Genomic DNA, 22,053 nt, shown 5'->3' with positions numbered 1-22,053 from the left:
AGCCCTGCATTACTGGAGCAAAGAGTAATGCTTGTTTGATTATTAAGTCATTTTAACGTTAACTGGACACCACCACCACCTGCTGAATAAAAGCTCCATGAGATTAGGCACCTTGTCTCTGTATTTAGGGCTACCCTCTGCCCACCCTGCTTTCTGACCTAGAATAAAGCCTGCTATATAAAAAGTGTTCAATCAAACTATACAATAAATAAACATAAGCACCAAGGCAATGGTGGGCAACATAGTGGATGACAATAAAGATTATAGTCCCTAGAGTTTCAGTAACAAAAACATGATACTAAGATAAGTAATTTAGGTGAATTCTTCTATAAACAAGTAAGCAGTCACTGAAAATTGACAGAAAGTGGGGTAGGATGATGTGATGTTTCTGTGAGGCAACAACTAGGATAGTCTAAAATACATCTAGAATATCCTTCCCAATTACATGGAGCCACAACAGAGGTTCTCACCAGTTTTGCTGCTGATCTGCTGACTCACTTCACTGGCATGAAGCAGCATTTTGGCTTGTAATTGTTCTACCTTCCCTGGATTCTCATGCAGCTTTTGTGGCTCCTCTCTAAGTGTGTTTATCTCTATGATGATGAGATCCTAGTTTCTTCAGGATACCCATGTGCCAAGACCAGTGGCAACCTGAATAGATAGAAATTTCAGTCTCTTTGTGTGCTGTCCAATTTATGCTCAAAGGGCTTCATCCTGCTCAACATATTCCCTTCCTGCCTGCCTGCCTGCCTGCTTGTGGACTTTAAGCTGTAGGAAAACTGCTCATAGAGATTACTTAACTAGATCCACAGTAGCATACGCCAAATTCTCTGTAACAAATAAGTGTGTGTGTGTGTATGTGTGTGTGTGTCTTTGTGTAGTGGTTTGGCTTCTCTGGTTGATGCCTGACTAATAAGGAGTATTAGTTTAAGTATCAGACAAAGGATTTCGAAGCAATGTCAGATACATACGGGAGAGGGAGGTCATTCTAGAAGGTGAGATTTCAGGAGCCACATAAGAATTTTGAATTGAGAAATGAATTGATTCACTTCAGCTTGACTGAGTATTGTGTCAACCCTGGAGATAAGTCAGTGAGTACAGCATGGTCATGTTTTGGCATCGGTGGATGTGATCAATGGGAAGGAAGTGTCATGTGTAGCATAGAACATGCCAGGTAATTATTGATAGAGTAAAAGCTGAGCGAAAATGCCCAGAAAAAGGGCCACAGAATCAAAAGTTAAAAGATGATGAAGTATAGAAAACAAAACATAGCAAGCTTTCTTTTTCTCATAGTAAATTAAGGAAGTTTGTGTGGTATTCTAGGATATATATACCCCTATCTTATATAAAATATGGAGGTGCCAGAAAGATCAACTTTTTATCTTTTCCAGCTGCTTACAGTACCACCCGGCCATCTTCAGTGGGGTCCCTGGATCATTAAAGAAGAGTTACATTCTTGGGAGATGCACCTGATAATTATCAGTCAGAAAAGGCAGGTAGAGGGCCATGGAAATGAAAGAGCACCTCCCATCACCAAGTGGCCACTTTGCAGTGATTCTGTGTTTTGAGGTCACCTCTATATGCCAGGGATTCAGTGGTTTGGAAATTAGACTGATTAGGCTGTACTGCAATGACGTGGTATAATCCGGCCCACAGATAATCATAAACTACTGTGAGAAAAGACTTTTTTTTTTTTGGTCTGAGTCTCACTCTCTCACCTAGGCTGGAGTACAATGGCACAGTCTTGGGTCACTGCAACCTTTGCCTGCAGGGTTCAAGCAATTCTTACACCTCAGCCTTCTGAGCAGCTGAGATTACAGGTGTGCACCACCATGCCCAGCTAATTTTTGCATTTTTAGTAGAGACGGGATTTTGCCATGTAGCCCAGGCTGGTCTCAAACTCCTGGGCTCAAGTGATCTGTCCACCTCAGCCTTCCAAAGTGCTGGGATTACAGGCGTAAGTCACTGAGTCCAGCCAGAAAAGACATTTTTAATTTGTCCAGATTCAGTAAACAAAAGGAGAGGTGTTCTTCTTCCAATCCATCCTCTCTGGTCCGTCTCATGGCCCAGGGTAAACACATAACATATTTTAGCTATAATTGTTGTTATGATTATAATTAAAACTTTATTTAAGGAATGGAAAGTTAGCATTTTTCACAAACATTTAAAAAATAAAAGCAGTGTAATAGAGTGGAAAGGATTTGGGTTTTGAAATTTGAAAGAGAATATGGTTCAAATCTTTGCTCTACATGTCTCTGAGTCATCAGGTCTTTCCTCAGTGCAAAGGGAATGCCACCGATGCTGTTGCAAAGACATCAAGAGCTATGGAACCTCCATGAATTGTGGAACCTCCATGCCTCCTGTGGAGTTAACATTAAACGTATATTTTTTCCTTTTAAATCTTCATCTTCACCCCACATCCCTATTCATTTCCCCTTTGGAAAAGTCACCTCTCTGGGAGGCAAAGTCTCATCTATAAAATGCTTACATGAAGAAGTGTTAAGGACTAAATGGGCTAATATATTCACATATAAGTGATCCACAAGCATTTAATTATATGGCTCTGGGTCAGTTATTTAAGGAACTATCTCATCCTTTAGGAAGAAGGAAAGCATTATTTTCTTATTTGCACAGATGGGAATATTCAATATGTAGGTGCATTTACTCCAAGAATAATGGCTCCATGGCCTTCTTTGATGAATTAAGGAGGTTGGTGGAAGAGGTAGCAGTATAAAGTAAAATTGTTCCCAAAATGTCATCACCGTGCAATAATGAGTTTTATTAACTTGTTGAAAATTTCATGTAATTTGGAATGAAACAGATGGCCTACTAAGAAAAATAAAATTAAAACAATTGAAGATATGGGAAAAAAATGAATGTCTCTTTTACCATTTAATGGTTTCTAATCTGAGGAGGTGAGTCCTTTTAAATTAGTCATCAGCATAGCCTTAGAAATAACAACGCATTGAACCACAGTGTTAACATCATCTGTGATACGGAAATGAACACTGATGTGCCATCCAGATCCTTCTTTCAGGAATGACAGGATTAGTCCCTCAGCTGCTGGGAGTGCTGTCAGTGGAAAGCTATCTGTTGTCAGCTCCCTGTGGGAATTGTCTCAGATGGAGAATACAAGCTTTCTCAAAATCATGCCACCTTCCTTGGCCATACCATATTTAATGACTGATGGAGCGAAGATAAAATAACAGCTCCCCCAACCCCAAATCAGAGCAACTCTGAAGGGTCATCAAAGCATCAGAATCTCCCTTAGGTTGAGACCTCCAATAAGATCACTTCATAAGTTCACATTTCCTTTTACCTAGTCCTGCTTTCTCAGTTACCATGAATGCAATTCATCCCAGAAAGACTTCCTAATAATCTTTCTGCATGCTAACATCTATCTAAGAGTCTGCTTCTGAAGAAATCCATAACCGGTGCTGGAAATGATCTGAGAAAGCTGATGCTGGGATGAGAGTTGGAGCTGTAGCACCTGTCTCCTGCAGACAATGAGGATCCCATCACAAATCAGGGCTTCACAAAAAGTAGCAGTGCATTTATTCAAGGTTTTGTTGGTGTTGAAGTGGAATGAAGTGACATTAGAAAGCAGTTCATTATCTGGTCCAATAAATAGGTTATTTGAAAAAATATGGGGAAAATAGCCACTATGAAAACAATGAAATCGGGAATCTATAGCTAAGCCCAAGTATTGCTTAAAAAATAAATAATAAGAAGTTGAGATTGTTTAATCAGCAAGTAAGAGCTTAATGTGAAAACCAGAGGGTCTCTTTGGAACACATAGAGATGATCTCGTCCCCTGCAGCTGTATGGCAGAGAAAGCTGCGGACATGGTTAATTACTTAATTGTAGGAGTAGTCAGACTCCAAAAATAAACTCCCAACTAGGAACATCTTTTATGCCATTCCAGAATTCTGGTTATGAAAGAATGAGATTCTGATACATCTTAGCTGATGCATGAAAAAGTTTTGAATCTATATGTTCCCTGGAATCTTCTGATCCTGCAGAAATGCCTACTGTCCTCTTGCTTGAAGATGATACGAAACTTCTTCCTAGAAGGACAACATGTCCCCCATGTAGATCCTCCCTCAACTCCTCTCCTGCTTCTTAGGCCAATAACTAGGGTTAAGTTACAACATATTCTGATGGGACAAATTGGTCCTTGTAAAGGAAGAAAAGGGCTATGCACCAAATAAACTGTAGGACCTAACGAATCTCAACTGAGAGCAAGTTGGCAAAGGTCACATGGGTTTGGATTCTGAGGGTGCTATACAAAGATAGGGTGAAGAATTTAAGATTAAATAGGGGGAATTTATCAATTTGAGGAGACTCTTCCAAGTCATATGTCTTGGCAAAGTCCCCAGGAGATAGTGCAAACATGCTACAAGGCTAGTTCTAGATGCATGGTAAAATTGGTGGCTCACGTAAGTATCTAGAAATGCCTGAATTGCATTGCAGATGGTTCCAGATAGGATAAAAAGGATGATACAAGTAGGCGTTATTAAGAACATATATTGTATAATACTGGAACCACCACTGCTCCCTGACTCCCAACAGATGATTATGTTCCACAGAAGAGCCTGGAAGACGTATCATTTACCAAAATAATAAAGAATGCACAAATAGGAGGTACGTCACCACCCTGAGAATTTCAATAATGGCTCTTTATGACAGGCACATGCTACAAAAAGGGCATTAAAGAATGAAACTCACTCTTAGAGATGGGGTTAATAGTATCCTGATACAAATTAGGCCAGGTTGTAGTATTTAACCTTCAGATATCACATTGTTATGTGAAGTCAAGATCTTTTCTTCAAGAATGAAGGACTTAATTCCCCAACTTCAAGTCCAAAGACACATTTCCTTCCTAAAGAGACCTGCCTCCGGTGACTCTTAGACATGGAGGTATAGTGACTGAACCTCCTTACCTCATCTTGGAACAACTCTAAATGATCATTTGAGGTTTAAGGTTTCCATGGGGCTGGCTAAGGGCTGCACTGAGACTGCACTGCAAGTCAACCTCTCCTCCTGCATGAACCTACTTTTTTAACCATTATCTCACAGTCATTAATTCCATAATCATAAGAATTTCTTAATATAAAGCTCACTCACGGAAATCTCTCTCTCTCCCAGGGAAGCCGTTTGGTAACAAATGTCACTTACATCTGCATTGATGGGACTGTCCTATTTTACACGTGTGCTTTTGTCTTAGTTTTTCAGCTCTTTGAAAAAGATTTGTATCTCTGTGTCTCTTAACACTTATTTTTTTATTTATAAACAATGTAAATATGATGTCATTCTTAACTCTTTTCTTCATGTTGGTTTTATCTGTTTATTTCTTACTATAATAATAAAGTGTAATATTTGATGAATTATCATTTTATGCAAGATACTATGCTAAAATGAAAAAAACTTGCCTCGGGTCCTCATGCATCCCCACTATTTATAGAGCTTGAGCATTCAGGTATATTACAACCTCTCTGAGTTTCTGTATATTTAACTATAGTTTATCAGAGAATGCCTCCCTCACAATAATGGAGGGTTTACATTTATATGGCAAGAAACTATGTATTTTTTTAAATGGTACAAGGGATACCAAAGAACTGTCATTGTCATAGGCATCGGTTACTCATGAAAGGAACATCAGATCCATGGGCAAAATAACAAATATAAAATGGCATTCACATTAGTAATAATCCGTAGAATTATTTTAAGTCATTTCTCATCCATAGCTAAGATATGAGCTTTGGAATCTGGAAAAAGTTAGATTTGACTTCTACCTCAGCCATTAATTTCTGGGTGAATTTGGAAAATTTAGGTTGACCCTTTTGTGACTGATTTTTTAAACCTATAAATCTATAAATAAATGCTAATTATTTCACAAAATTTTTGTAAGGACTGAATGAGGTAATATATGCAAAGTACTTAGTTAGCACTTAAACATGTATATGCTAAGCCCTAAAGCAATGAGAACAATTACTGATTTTATTTCACGAATTACTGCTATTACCATAAATCTTTACTCCATATCTATGAGATAGATAGGAATGAGATTATTAGTCCCATTTAGGACAAAGAACAAAAAATAAAGTAAGTCTCCAGTCATATAGCTAGAAAGTGGTGAAGCTGGATTTTCAGCCAAACTCCTTCATCTTCCTGTATGTATCATGTTCATTCCACTAGGCCTGGTTCCTATAACAGACTTGGGATCTAAACAATACTACTGAACAGGAGTTCAGGTTATGTTGAGTGTTAAGGTGTTGGGTGACAAAGGTGTAAAGAGTCTTAGTCCTTAACTTTTGGAGAAAATTTTAGCTTCTCAGGATTCTCTATCATCAAGCCCAGTGGTTCATTTAATGCCTCCATCGCTTAAGCCATAACCTGACTTCTGATTCCACAGGAGTTTCTTACATTAACCTTTTTTCTCAACTCAGCAATTACTCTCTTGTTGATGCCTTTTGAGGAATATCTTCTATATAGAGTTGTTTGGCCTGACCTGACCTGGGAAACAAAACTCCCCTCACAAGCAGAAGAGGAAATAAGGAAACAATAACATGTCTTTGATTGCACAGTATACATTATAGGGGTTATCGTGATGTTAGTTAATATAAACACCCTGTGTTAGAGTAAAAGGAAGGAAGGAGGAAGGAAGAAGGAAGGGAGGGAGGGAGGGAGGAAGGAAAGGAGGGAGGGAGGGAAGGCAAAACAAAACACAAAGGCCTAGAGTGGGAAATAAACACAGTTGAACAATCCTTTTTTAATGCCTGTTATTTAATAAAATGTCATGGCTTGGAGAAATCATCCACTCTCTCCTGGAGCCATGTGATAGGAGCTCAGAGCATTGTGGACTGTCTGAGTCTAGAATTGCTCTCCCTCAACAGCACTGGGACAGTCTAAAGTGGGATATAAACTAGCAGTCAAAGTTTTCTACTTCCCCTGGCTGAGAAAACCTCCTGTTCCCCACTATGGGACAGATCCTTCTCATTCTCCTAGACTACATTTCTTCTTTTCTCTGGGAAGCCTTCTTTGATTCATCTTTCAGCAAAAACTGCACATTTCCTTTGAAATGTCTTTTGCACATTTAATGCAACAGTATTCACACTCAATTGCAAAATAGCTTTACGTTTCTCCTTTTCTGATGGAACATTCAGGCAGTAGAGAATCAACTCATCTGCCTTTTTTCAGTGCCTAACATAATGTCTGGCTGATATGGTTTGGCTGTGTCCCTGCTCAAATCTCATCTTGAATTGTGGCCCCCATAATTCCCACATGTTGTGGGAGGGACCCAGTAAAAGTTAATTAAATCATGGGGGCAGTCCCCAGTTCTCATGGTAGTGAGTAAGTCTCAGGAGATCTGATGGTTTTATAAGGGGTTTTGCCTTTCACTTGGCTCTCGTTCTCTCTTGTCTGCCGCCATGTAAGACATGCCTTTCACCTTATTGTGAGTCCATTCATCCTCTTTTTCTTTATATATTACCCAGTCTTGGGTATGTCTTTATCAGCAGTATAAAAACAGACTAATTAACTGGCAAAGTTGGTGCCAATTTAGTGCTAACTACATGAATAGAGAGCGAGAGAGAGAGAGAGACAAAGAGAGACAGAGAGAGAATTTCAACTGTGGTCTTAAGTTATCTAAAACATAAACCTTTATTCTGTGTTGTATTTCATTATTTCCACTGCTGTTTTCGGTATATATATTCAAGTGGAGCAAACAGAATACACATGCAAGAGAGAGTCACTTTCTGAGACAACTGAAGACCATTTGATGGACCACGATAAATTTCATCAAAGGAAACAGAGTAGAGAATTGACCAATAACAAACAGCTGTAAATGAAAGAACTGTGGGCAAGGTAATGATGAAGTAATTACCCTGGTTTTAACTCAAAGTCTAAACTTTTCTAGTATCTTTCAATGAAACACTGTGTTCTGCCTACATAAATCATATATTTCTATTATATGGTTAGTTATAAAATGCCTATTTATATAGCTGAAAAGAATGTCTGGCAGCAGGTAGGTGCTGATGGAGATAATTTGGGGTCCAGACAGACTATCTGCGTTAAAAGCGGAAGAGAATCTGCAACATTTTAATGAAATTTTGAAATGAAACTAAATTAGGTGTTAAAACGAAATATAATTTCTCAAGCTAAGAATAGGAAAATAATATATTGAGTGGAGCTTTTTATAGCTTAGAGACATAAGAATAAAAGTTTAGCACAATTAAGTTATTCTTGATGTTACTCTTGAGCTAGAGATATCATCTCTTTCTTATCCTAATTGAGTTTCTCTATCTCACTTCCATTAATAATGGTTAGACTGAGATACTGGTCAAGTGGAAAAATGACCATAAATGTTCCCTTAGTCTGTAGAGGATTAGGTACTTCCAGTATGTACAGAATGATGACAACATGACCCTTGTTAACCTAGTCCTAAAGAAGATGAATAGAAAGAAAAAATTTAAAAATAATATGTTCTAACTCTTTAAGTTTTAGATACAAAACCAGCCTAGTGAACAACCTTTGATGAAGCATTGTTATGTGTGAGATATTTTGCAAGTGCTATGAAAAAAATCAGTGAAAAACAAATAAGCAAAATACAATAAAATGTCTCTACCCACCCACCTAAAAACGGACAAAGTAGGAAGAAAGACACATAAAACAGGAAAAAAAATGACGCAAATGCTATATGTTGTACAAGTCTAATCGAAATGCGTAAGATGTTCTGGAGGATTCCCAAATGTAGAAATATCCAGCGTTTCCAAGGTGGAAAGGGAAAGAAGGGTGGCACTGGAACAGATACATTAAAGGGTAACCAAGTGTTTGAGGGGACAGTATATACCACCCAGAGTATCTTCTGACAATTCCAAGGGAATATGCCTAGTGGGTAACAAAGTAACATATGTCTTGGGTATGTTCGAGGAATGTAAATATCATGGTGGGACTAGAATCATGATGAGAGTGGGTGTGGAAGGGGCAGTGCGTGGCTCATCACATCCTGTATTGGTTCTCTCTTTTTGGCATTTGGACAACCACTTCCCAGTCTCCTTGCAATCCAAAAGAACCACATGACTATTTCTTTTTTTTTTTTTTCCTTTTTTTTTATTATTATACTTTAAGTTCTAAGGTACATGTGCATAATGTGCAGGTTTGTTACATATGTATACTTGTGCCATGTTGGTGTGTTGCACCCATCAACTCATCAGCACCCATCAATCAGTCATTTACTATTTCTAACCTATAAAATCTGAGCAGGAGTAACATGTGCTCTACCTGAACTGTGACTTTGAAAAGCCCCTTTTCCATATATTTCTTCAGTACATTTCTTCCCCTAAGGCAGTGAGCATGAGAGCCTTCGAAATGAAGGTATCAAAAGGTTAAGGCAGGTTGGTTTGTTGAGTCACCACGTGAAGGACCATTGCAAAGAGAGTCATCTACAACAGAATTAATGTAAATTGTGTTGTTAGGTGGTGCTTTGTGTTAAGCCATTGAGACTGAGGAATTGTTTGTCACTAAAGCATAAAGTTGTCCTATTCTGACTAATAGCAAGGGTGGTGGTGAGAGTTGGACCCAGAAAGAAAGGCAAATGACGTATCATATAACAATTCAAAAAAGTCTCCTTTGACTTCTTAATGAGAACTAATTATTTTCTCTGATGCTTCCCAAGCGTCTCATTGGTTTTCTATTCAGCACTTACTTCCTTCTGCAGGCCCTGTTGTTCCTTTTTGGTCTGTTTTTCTCATTATATTATACAATAACATCATTCAAGTTATGTCTAATGTAATAAAAAATTCCCTATATAACAAATACACTAAAATTTGAATACCATTCACTAAGAATATATAAATATGGAGCATGACAAGAACTCTTAGGTGGAATAAAGTAGCACCAACCGTATGGTCTACGCTATTGGAAGATTCAACAAGGATTTCTACTTTTAAGTGAAAATTTAACTTCTCAGGACAAGTGTCTTTTTTTCACAAGTGTCTTTTATTCAGGTATAATTGGTATAATAAAAACTGCATATGACTAATGTACACACTTTCGTGTGTTTAGACATAGGTACACACTCATGTTAATATAACCAAAATTCAGGTAATAAACATATCTATCACTTCCAAAAGTTTCCTTGTTTAGCTTTGTAAACTTTTTTTTTTTTTGCCTTTTTTGTTTATTTAATTTTTATTTTTGTGAAAGTAGTTAACATGAAATCCACCCTCTTAACAAATTTTTTTAAGCATCGTATACTTCAGCAGATGTCTGGAACTTACTCACCTTGTGTAACTGTAACTTTATACCTATTAAACAACAACCCTCCATATTCCCTTCCCCCATCCCCTGGTAAACAACATTCTATTGTGTATTCCTACAACTTCGACTATATGAGATGTCTTACATAAGAGTAATCCAATGATGTTTGTCATTCATTGACTAGCATTTGGGTGTTTTCCAGTGTGTTTCTGTTTCTTCTTTCAGCAAGTATCAGAGTCTCTGTATGAGGATCAGGAGCTATAGGGGAGTTGAAGATACAATGACCTTACTCTACTGAAGTTTGAATTCCCAGACTCCAAAGTATGGTTTCCAAAGCACAGATGCAGCCTCTGTTACTTCCACAAGTAGTATTTTAGCCTAATGTGGATCAGATTGAAACACAGAAAAAGCCATGTCCTGCAATGTGTCAAATGACCCCATCAAAGTTCCACAGATGGTCTTTAGGAGGCCAGCCATGCAATTATTTGCTAAATTAGATGTTCGTGTGTATAGGCATGTATATTTGGAAAATATATTCAAAGCTTTCTTTGGGTATTCCAAAGAATGGTCCACTTTGCCATATTTTTAAAGAACTGCTGATGCAGCGGGAGGCAGACATATATAAACTTCTTTCTATTTAATGTAGTAAGTGTAGCAATAAATATAAAGACATTTCTGTAGTTTTATAGTGGAGTGAGTAAGGGCCTTATTACTGTGTAATCAAGGGTTATTTGGGGGGTCTGACTGTTTTATATGTGACAGTTCCCTTATTTTATTAATGTACAAAAATTTGAATGATAGTTAATTATATCATTTGACAGTTGGGCATATTTGCAAATAATTAATTTTTAATTTATGTAGAAAGTCTAGTGGTTGTTAGACTTCTCAACAATTGACAAGTCAAAGTTCCTACAGGGGGAGCTCTGCTCTGTAAGCAGTGAACTCCCATTGCCCAAAACATTCACAAAACATTGTCAAGCTCCAACTAAAGATGTGATTGTTTTGACTTTTTGATAGTGATAGATCACCATACCAAATCAGAGTTATTCTCTGCTTTTACTATATTCTATGTGTATTAGGTTTTTCTGAATGCAAATACAACATAAAAGAATTGATCAATTAATTATCAACACTTTATGTGTCAGAACAGGGGAAGAAAAGCCGTGTATGGCTTCCCACACCTCAGTTGATAGCATGTTCATTCCAGTCACTCTCTCTCTCTCTTTCTTGGGTCCCTCACTTTCAGTTTATCAGGAAATTTTCTTGTTTCTACCTTCAAAATATAGCCAGAATCTGACCAACACACAACATAATCAAACAAAAATCTATAAGATCTCCTTGATCTTCTATTCCTTTCCCCACCTCCACTCCACCCATCAAAACCTATGCTCTGAATCTTTTACTTTTTAAGGATATGCCAGAGTTACCACCTCCATCCATGTCTCCTTTCTTCCAATGCTATCATCCTGATCCTGGCCACCATGACCTCTCACATCCATATATAAAACTGACTATTGGCCGGGCGCGGTGGCTCAAGCCTGTAATCCCAGCACTTTGGGAGGCCGAGACGGGCGGATCGCAAGGTCAGGAGATCGAGACCATCCTGGCTAACCCAGTGAAACCCCGTCTCTACTAAAAAATACAAAAAACTAGCCGGGCAAGGTGGCGGGCGCCTGTGGTCCCAGCTACTCGGGAGGCTGAGAGGAGAATGGCATGAACCCGGGAGGCGGAGCTTGCAGTGAGCTGAGGTCCGGCCACTGCACTCCAGCCTGGGCGACAGAGCGAGACTCCGTCTCAAAAAAAAAAAAAAAAAAAACTGACTATTGTCCATTGCATATAGACATGAATAGAAACACATCATGTGAAATGTCTGATATAGTTTTCCTGTATCCCCACCCAAATCTCATCTTGAATTGTAGCTTCCATAATTCCCATGTGTTGTGGGAGGACCTAGTGAAAGATAATTGAATCATGGAGGCAGTTTCCCACCATACTCTTCTCATGGTTGTGAATAAGTCTCATGAAATCTGATGGTTTTATAAGGGGAAACCCCTTTCACCTGGCTCTCTCATTCTCTCTTGTTTGCTGCCATGTAAGATGTGCCTTTCACCTTCTGCCATGATTGTGAGGTCACCCCAGCCACGTGGAACTGTGAGTCCATTAAACCTCTTTTTCTTTATAAATCACCCAGTCTCAGGAATGTCTTTACCTGCAGCATGAAAATGGATTAATACAATGTACATCTACTCCAATGACATTCCAAATGACTTAGAATAAAACCCAAAGTGCTGTCATAACCTTCAAGGCTTGCCTTTATCTGTGCCATTATGTCTCCTCTTCAGGTGCATGTCATGGCAGACCCTGTTGTGCTCAGTGGATTTCAGTCATGGTGGTGTTTCCTGTGTTTTTGAATCATTGAACATGTTCTAACCTTAGGGCCCTTGTAGTTGGGATTCATTCTCCCTGGAAGGCTCTTCCTCTAGATTACACCATAGCTCACAACTTTTCAGTTCTCAGTGAACTGCACCATTGAAAATACTTCTTCCTGGACTGTCCAGACTAAATTACTTCTGCTTTCACCTGATCACCTGCTCTCATATTATTCTGCTGTTTTATAAACATTATTGCTCTGAAAAACTTGTTTATTTATTTCCTACTGTATTATTCATTGTCAAATGAAATTTAGGCCCCATGAGAACAAGGACTTTGTCAGCTTTGTGCTACTGAATTACTAGACAGTAGATGCCATACATGTAGCAGCACAAAAATTGTTGCGTGAATAAATGAGTTAGGTTGAAAGGTAAAGTATGGTGATAAGAAAGGAATTAAAAATACTCAAGGGGATCTTTTAGGTTTTAGTTCTGACAGATAAAGAGCTTGGAAGTCATTCCACCTCTTCTCGTAACAAGAAAAACAAAACTGAACAAAGTGAAAATCAACGAATTTTCTTAGATTCATCAGAAAATTGAGATCACTGGGCAAACAATCACCCTAAATCTAGGGAGGCAGATGGATACACAGAATAACAGCTAAGATCAGCTTACCTATAACAGTAGCTTCTCGCCCTAGGAACTGCTAAGTGTATGTAAAGGTAATTTTTACAAATGTCTACACCTAAGAGTGGAGTAGTTGGAGAGTTAAAAACTCCTGGGGAACCAATCTTAGGGAGGCTTACACACCTTTCCCAGGTTTTACCTTCAGAAGACCTACCAGATTTTCATGGTGATGATGATCAGAAAAACAGCCTCTTTATTTCTGGGACAGAAAAAGGAATAAACAAAAAGTACAAAAAACTGAAGCCTCCGGCATCTATAGCTACGGCAAACATTAAACACAGCCCAACTTCTAGCCAGATTAAGATAAAACTTATACTAAAAATCGAATTACCTCAGGTCCTGAGAGCAGCATCAATAGATGGTGCACAGAGAATTGTTAGGGCAGGGAAAAGACTCTGTATGACACTTTTAGGGATATACACCATTACACATTTGTCAAAACACATTGAACTGTGTAACACAGAGTGAAACTTAAACTACAGACTTTAGGTAATAATAATGCGTCACTACTGGTTAATTAATTTTAACAAATGTAGCACACTTATGCAAGAAATTAATAAAAGGGAAAACCGGTTGTGGTGGGGGGGTTGTATATGGGAACTCTCTGCACAATTTCCTCAGATTTTCTGTAAAACTACAATTGTCCTTAAAAAATAATGTTCACTTATTAAAACCAAAAAAAGACTCCCAAGGATTTGGGTCTGAAAAACTGGTGAAAAAATGGTGAAATAATTTTGGCACTCAGAAAGAGTCAAAGAGGGAAAGAGAATGCACACATTTATTTATAGACCCTTTTCTGCACTGGATGCTTCAAGAATCAGAGCACCAGTCATTTTAGATATAATGATTAAATTGCCAAGATGATGTAATAGTGCAGTGACTCCTTTTAAGTTATTAATCCTGGAATTTCACATATTTTTAGTGAGCATAAATGCACTTGCTCTCCATTTAGTGCAGATGTTTATAATGTATTCTGGATATCTCAATGAAGGAGAATGGTAGACTTTTTTAATGGAACATGGCTAGTAAAAGCTGGAAGGCTGTGTAACTTGAGGGGGACATGATCCGGGAAGCTATAATAAAAACAGCTGGACATAGTTGTTGAGGAGAGGAGGCCAAGAAGAAGAAATAATCCTGCTCGATGAAGAGGTAAAGCATTGTGATTTGGAGGTGAGGGCAGCAGAAGGGAGAGAGCAGCAGTCGGTCCCCAAGCATGAAGATGTTACATCCCTTTTTTTTTTTTTTTTTTTTTTTTTGTGAGACGGAGTCTTGCTCTGTCGCCCAGGCTGGAGTGCAGTGGCGCGATCTTGCCTCACTGCAAGCTCTGCCTCCCGGGTTCACGCCATTCTCCTGCCTCAGCCTCCAGAGTAGCTGGGACCACAGGCGCCCACCACCGCGCCCAGCTAATTTTTTGTATTTTTAGTAGAGACGATTTCACCGTGTTAGCCAGGATGGTCTCGATCTCCTGACCTTGCGATCTGCCTGCCTCAGCCTCCCAAAGTGCTGGGATTACAGGCATGAGCCACCGCGCCCGGCCAAGATGTTACATTCTTTATTACAGAGATGTTGATTTCTATGATACTAAAACAAGGTGCAATTGTCTAAGGCCGCAGCAGCCTCCTCACTCAGATATTCAGGAGATGTGGAGGGGGGTCATCTGTTGACATCATGGCCCCATTATGCAGTTTCTGTCTATGCAGACAACTCTGGCTATGAACAGCTACAGGTATAAGTGCTGGTGGAGATTGTTGGAGGTGATCTCTGAGGAGCTGTGCATAATTGACTCTGCCTCAGAAGGCACAAGCTAATTTTGAACAAACCCCTGTGCTGTCATCTACTATAACAAAGCCAATTTAGATTAATCCTTGAACTGGGATTCCATGTGCATAATACAGTCTCCAAAACAAAGAAAGGCAAACCAGAGACATTAATAGTATCCAAATGATTGCTTAGGTTTAATGCGAAGCTGTTTTTATAATGTCCAATTTTTAATCTCAACTGTGCAAACAAAGCCTCCACCAAAGGATTAAGAGCCTTCAAGAGTCTGCTACCAGCACAAAGAGGGCCTGTATTTTAATTAAACAAGGGGTGCCCATCCTTCTTGCCTGTTTTGACCAGATGATTTGGCTGCTAATTAGACTTTAATTAGAAAGAAAAAAAACAATTCAGTGTGTTTTTCTTCAAAAGACAGTGAGAAAATAAACCTCAGATAACTTTATTATCATGGTTTTGTAAATAATGGACCAATGGCTGCTTCTTGAATTCACTTATGATTACAGATTTAGATTTAAATTAGATTGGACTTCAGTTCGCCCAATTTATCCCCAGATGTATCTCACTCAATTATTGTATTCCATTTACTATATTATGATAGTTAGGGGTTTGGGATTATTACATTTCTTAGTTCCAGCTCCAGATTGTGATCTTGGATAAAATATTGCATATTTCTGAGTCTATAAAATGAAAGTTATGATATAATTTATTTCATAAAGTTTGTGGGAAGATTGAATGTAATATGCATGAAAGGCATTTATTGCTAATCCTGTACATATACATTTAGGAACTCCTCAGGAAACCTGCAGCCTGGTAAATGTCTTGACAATATGGTAATGTATAAAAGTAACCTTTTCAGAGGTCATGGTACTGGAAACTAGAAAGACCTAGGTATAGACAACGGACTGGGGTTCCCATCCATGAGCAAATGGCTTCATTGCTAACCTGTTCTGACATGCTGTCCTCTATACTTTCCTCTTTGTTTTTTTTCATTGGTTTCTTCCTCAAATTCTTGATACTTTGAAACACAGAAATGTAATTGTTAAATAAATATTTATTGAGTGTTTATGATGTGTCAGGCCAGGTGTTTGTCATTGGTGATACAGTGCTAGAAATGATAGATATTAGTACTCTCTTGTGAGGCTTACAATATGTTAACAGAAAAAGCAATCATTTCTTGATGTCAATGCAGCTTGTGTTTTATGGCAAGAACTTTACATGCATTATTAATTCAACTCATTTTCAGGCAGACATTGCTGTAATCATCTCACTATTGAAGAGACTAAAATGTAAGTAACTTACTCAAAGCTACAGCGTGCAAATAACAGAGACTTAGACCTCCCTTGTTTTGATGACTTAATAGGTTTGGAGAATACATTGAGTGTTCAGGTTTTTGACATAATGAATTGTAGATGTCTATTGGACATTTAGTTGAAAGCTTCAAACAAGTAGTTGGATATACGTACCTGAACCTCAGAAAAGAAAACTGGAAATACAGCTATAAGTTATCAGCTCAAAGGAGGAATTTGGAGATGTGGGAATGAATGACTTCACCTAGGGCTGAACAGCAAATAAGGGACTTATGCAAAATATCAAATGTCAGTCTCCACCTCCAGACATTTTTATTTAATTGGTTTACAATGGAGGATGAATTAACTATTTTTAAAATGTTTCATGTCATTTGAATAGAGATAGGATTGAATGCTATTGACTTAGAAACACAATGAAAAAATGAATAAAAAAAGAGAGAAGACTCAAAGCAGTCCAGAGTCTCAACTCCAATATGAAAATCAGTGTAGAAACAAAAAGGGCATCAAAGAGAAAGATGAGCAGTGGGAGGAGGTGGACAGAATGCCAATGATGAGAGTGGAAATTCGAATAGCAACATTTACAAGTACAGAATGTGGGACTCAGTGGGAATTTGGGGAAAAGAGAAAATGACATTCCAATTGTAGTGAACTTCATGAACCATAAAGAAAAGATTGAGAATTTATAGAAAAGTCCTATTCAGATCAATCGGTCACTCAACACGTTTGGGTCTTGACAGCCAGTGCCCCCAGACAGACTTCAGCCCATCTCCTGTTGGCCATATCTCAAGGTCACACCAGGTTTCCATCCATAATGCAGAACCAGGTGACAGTTAATTTAGGTCATCAGATACTGTCTGGGAGTTTGAGATCCATCTACTTTTTCCAGTCATCAATTTAAAGAAGCTGACATCACTGTAAATTTCTTGCAACGAGCTGCCACTGATTGAGTGGGCATGCACAATAGAATTCTCCAGATTGATGACTGGAATAACTCAAGAAAAAGATCTCACCCTGAATGCCTATGGAGAGATGTGCAGGAACAAAATCATTTAGGGAAAGGGCAATTCTTTGATTCTTCTGTTTGTCTGTTACACTGCATAGAGTGTTGTGCTGTGTATTTTTAAATCATATTTGAAGTCATAATTTCTTTCATAAGATAGGAGTTCCCTAAAAGGGCAGAGTTAAAATGTGCTGATTATGTAGGTAATGAGCACAATATGTATGAATAACCACAATTTAAATCCCAGTTTTATCACTCACTAGTTCTGTTATTTGGGGCACATTATACATACTCAAAGGCTCAGTTTTCTGACATGAAAAATAGTGGTAACAGTAGAACAAATATTACAAGGGTGTCAAGAATTCCCAGCATGCAAGTAGGGCTCAATGTATATACTATTGTAATATTATTGTTATCAATAATGTTTCTCTTTTACCTTAGTTACCAGGAAGTTTGAGATCACCTGTGTTTTCTACTATGTATGCAGCCCTGAGTTGTGACAGAAATATCAATTGTAGAAGATGAAAGTTCTCTGCCCCCAGAGAAACATATACGCTGGTGAAAGGTGCAAACATACAAAGAGATAACTCTATGTTGCTGGTGCTGAGTACAACACAGTGTTTCCAGGCTCTATAAGAGCATTTATTTACTCATCACAAAAGTAATTTTCAGTGCTTCTCATGTGTTAATTCCCAAAGTACCTGGCACAGAGTAGGTACTCAATATGCAGCCTATGGGCTGAATGAGCTGTTAAATCTCTATCCTAAATTATTCCTTTAGGGTATGTAAAAATCTCAGATAGAACACAGCCTCTATGTCCTATGCCGCATTCTATCTAATGAATTAACATTGAAAGTACAACTTTAGAAAAGAAAATTTCTCTCTCTGTTTTAATTTGTGTCAACACTTTCCATTTCATAAGCATAATCCATTGGTTTGATCATGTAAGATAACTCAGGAGGTGCCAGCTGTAGATATTTTTTGTCTTAACATGAAAATAACATGGAAAATTAAACCATAGAAGAAAAAAATACTCTATCATTTTTTATTTGAGCTCGTTGTGCTCAAGTGAGATAATGCCCTGTGTCTGGAAGACATACTTCCCAATGTCACTAAACCACAATGCCACCAGCCTCCTTTCCATCAGCTTCTGAGTCTCTTATTTCCCTGGTCCTCCAACTAGAACAAGGATTTTTCCCCTTCATGTAATGATTCTGAGTGTGTTAGCTTGTCAGTGACAGTGTGGAGAGTTCCCCTTTGAAATGTTGCAGTCATTACTGACAGCATCATCTATGATTATCATTATTAATGGGTGAGAGTCAATAGAACCAGTGGCATGAACATAAGACCAAGAGTTGAGGCTTGATATGCAGGCTGACTCTCAAAATAAACTCTAATGACTTGTCTGGACCCTAGTCCCAGAAATTCCTAGAGTTTATGAGCACAATTCACCTAGGTTCATGAACACGAACCCAGACCTGGACTCCAGTTCCCTTTGCTGCTTTGCTTGGTTTTGATTTCCATGATCTAGTCTTCCCTTGGTTGGTAAAAAGGTGGATAAACATAATTATCATAGACTCTTGCATAATGGAAAGCAAATTGGCCTAGCAGGGATTGCAGTCCAAAGAACAGAACAGTGAGGGGAGAATTGGAATGACATTTCCCAGTGGAGATGCATTAAAGGATAGTTATGGTGGAAGCGCCGAGAGCCCAGCACCTCACCCTTGGATGTCTCCAAACTTTCAAGAAATAGTCAATATCATTAAATAATCAAGTTTAACTAGATTTCTTACAGGTTCTCCTCTGTAAAATGAGATAATAAGATATGCAATGAAGTGTTCCGTATGTCTCACAGGGAGATGAAGAAAATGCAAACAGATGAAGATTCAAAAACAATTTATAAATGCAATGTGTAATTCCTGATTACTGTTATACTTGATGCGGTCGAGTATATCATATAGTTTATGAGTTTGGGTATATACTATCAGGGACCTGTGTGTGTTGCGTGTGGAGGACTAATTGGGATTAAACGTTCTGTGGAGTTCAGTTCAACTCAGCAGAGACTTAGGCAAGGGGTCATCTATGCTAATTGTCATCTTTACCCCCACTGGAGCCTTCTTCAGCCAGAGAAGGGGCCCTCCCTTTAACAGAGCAGCCCAGCTGATGGCTCTGATCTTGTAGTCCAGTGAGAGGTAGTGGGCAGGAATCAGTGCTAATTAGTCTATTTGCTGAGCTTTTACAAAAGGGTAGGCACTGTGCTAGGTCTGTGTTGTGCCTAAAACACGGTCAATCTATAAACTAACCAACGCTGACCCCCAAATGAAGTACACATTTCTGTTTTACAGTTTTTCAGGTGATTTCAAGGCCAGGGGAGAGGCAGGAAGCAGCAGTTACCACAAAAATGGCTTTAGACTTTCTCAAAGCTAAATAATGTTAGATTTATTTATTAGGGTCACACACTTACTCACAATTTACTCAAGTGTATAAATAAAAACAAATTTATTTTGCATTTAATCTGATCTTTTTCACAAGTCTTATCCTCTGCATAGTAAAGAAATACTTACATTTCATATATTTTGATAAAAATGAATCAAAGTTTATCACTTAATCATTTTTTTTAGAAACAGTCTCTCAAAAATCCAACCCTTTCTCCCTCCCCATCCTTTGATGGTGGCTTCTTCTTGTGATGGAGGAAAGAAGAAGCCTGATCATCTCTGGTGCTTCCTTGGGATCCCAGCTTTTGTTTGCTGTGGAATGGCTGCTCTGGGCTCCTCTGTGGACTGGTGGAAGATAGGGTGTGCTGTTGGCCCTTTGTAGTGGTGTTCTAATACCCAGGACTGGAGTTCGTAGAACTAGCCATATGCCTTGATCTTGAAGTCTTTTTACATTGTGATCTCTTCACTTTGACCTCAGGTCGTCAGTCTTCAACACTTCCTTCAACACCTCCAACTCTTCCCTGGCTGTTCTGAAAACCCGATGTACATGCATGCATTGTTAGTCATTCTAGGCATCCAGGAAATCTACTCCAACCAATCTCTCCAGTCATCACTTCCATTGTTCTCGGCACCATGACCAGGTAAAGGTGAAGGTTCTCCAAGGGCCATCAAGGGAGCATGTGGAAGGAAACAGAAGGGATGAAGGCCCTAGCTACTAACTTTCTTACTCTCCTCTGTCTTCTCTTCCACACCATCACCTGAGGTTGGGAAATGTCCATTTTTCCTTTACATTCTCTTCTTTCCTAACCAAGACTCCACCTAAAATGTGAAAGTCAAATAGACTAATTTTGAAAAATTATATAGTATCCATACTAATTTATGTAAATTAAGTATAAAACATATCAATGGTATTGATGGAGTCAAAGCTTATTATTTTGAGGTTTTTTTTTTTTTTAAACAAGGCTGAAATTTGGTTTCAAATCTTTATAGGGTCCCAGAGGAGATTATTATGGGCAAAGCAGCATGAGAAAAGAAACTGGGATAAGAGGAAGGCCTGATACTGAGTATGGTATATTCGAGTTAGTTCTAGGAAGTGGTATGGTGTGGTGGAAAGTGTTTGGTCTTGCATCAGACAGATCTATCTGTACCCAGAGCGCTGACCCCTCCAGGCTGAGTGACTTTGAACAAGTCCTTAACCTCTCTGAGCTTCACTCTAACACTTTGCAGTAAAACCCACCTTTTAGAATTGTTGAGACAATTGCATAGTGCTTAGTCCAAGCCCCGGCACGTACATTATTCTCTGTTCTCTTTGCTTTTCTTAGCAATGAATAGAAAATGATAGAGAGATGGATAAGCGATTATGAGAAACCACTAACAAGAGCTATTCGCTTGCCCTCTTGTAACATTTAGAAAATTAATGCTGCCTTTTTATAAGTGCCTGTTCTAGCATAGAAATCAGAGGCTTAAAGAAACTGGTGATTTCAATGCAAAGTTACCATCCACTTCCCTAAGCACACCAAGTGCACTTCTAAAAATTTCTCCCAGTGAATGCTCTTCCGTGTTGGAGTTTCTAATTGTGGGCTTATTTTGGAAAGCAAGTCAAGGACATTCGCTAATGATATTTCAACCGCACGAGCACCCTGATGACATGTGACAAATCAATTAGAAAAATTATCCTGGAAATGCCTTGCCTGGGGCGGTTACCATGGCTTTTGGGAAGGAGCATGTGGCATGCGGCGTGGATTAACTGCATTCTGACTCATCTTGGGCATTAAATTCTATATCTTTCCACTGTGGATGTGCTTACCATCCTATTTTCTGGTGTTGCAAAATCAAGGGAGGGAATTACACGAGTCTAATCACAGTTTGCAAATTTCTATATAAACATAGAACTACTAAACACATGCATTAAACTTTCTTTTTAATGCTAGAGACACTGGCCAACACTTATTAGATATTTATTGTCAACTATAATACTATTTACAGATTTGTAAAAAATTACACTGGTTTCAATTTGTAAAAGGTAATGGTGACAAGTAACAAGATTAGAAATAGAGTGACTAGATGGGAAAATAGATTCGCTGGTGTTTTAAACAGGGTAGAAAGTATTGGAGATATGATGGGATAGGGAACATAGGCACTGAAAGAGTTGAAAGAGGGAAAAGAAAGTAAAGGAATGTTCTGTGCATTCTACTGTGTAAATAACACAAAGAAGAAAG

The sequence above is a fragment of the Colobus angolensis genome, unplaced genomic scaffold, assembly GCF_000951035.1.
Source record: "Colobus angolensis palliatus isolate OR3802 unplaced genomic scaffold, Cang.pa_1.0 Scaffold17, whole genome shotgun sequence".
Classification (NCBI taxonomy): Eukaryota; Metazoa; Chordata; class Mammalia; order Primates; family Cercopithecidae; genus Colobus; species Colobus angolensis.
Note: the sequence above shows the minus strand (reverse complement) of the source record.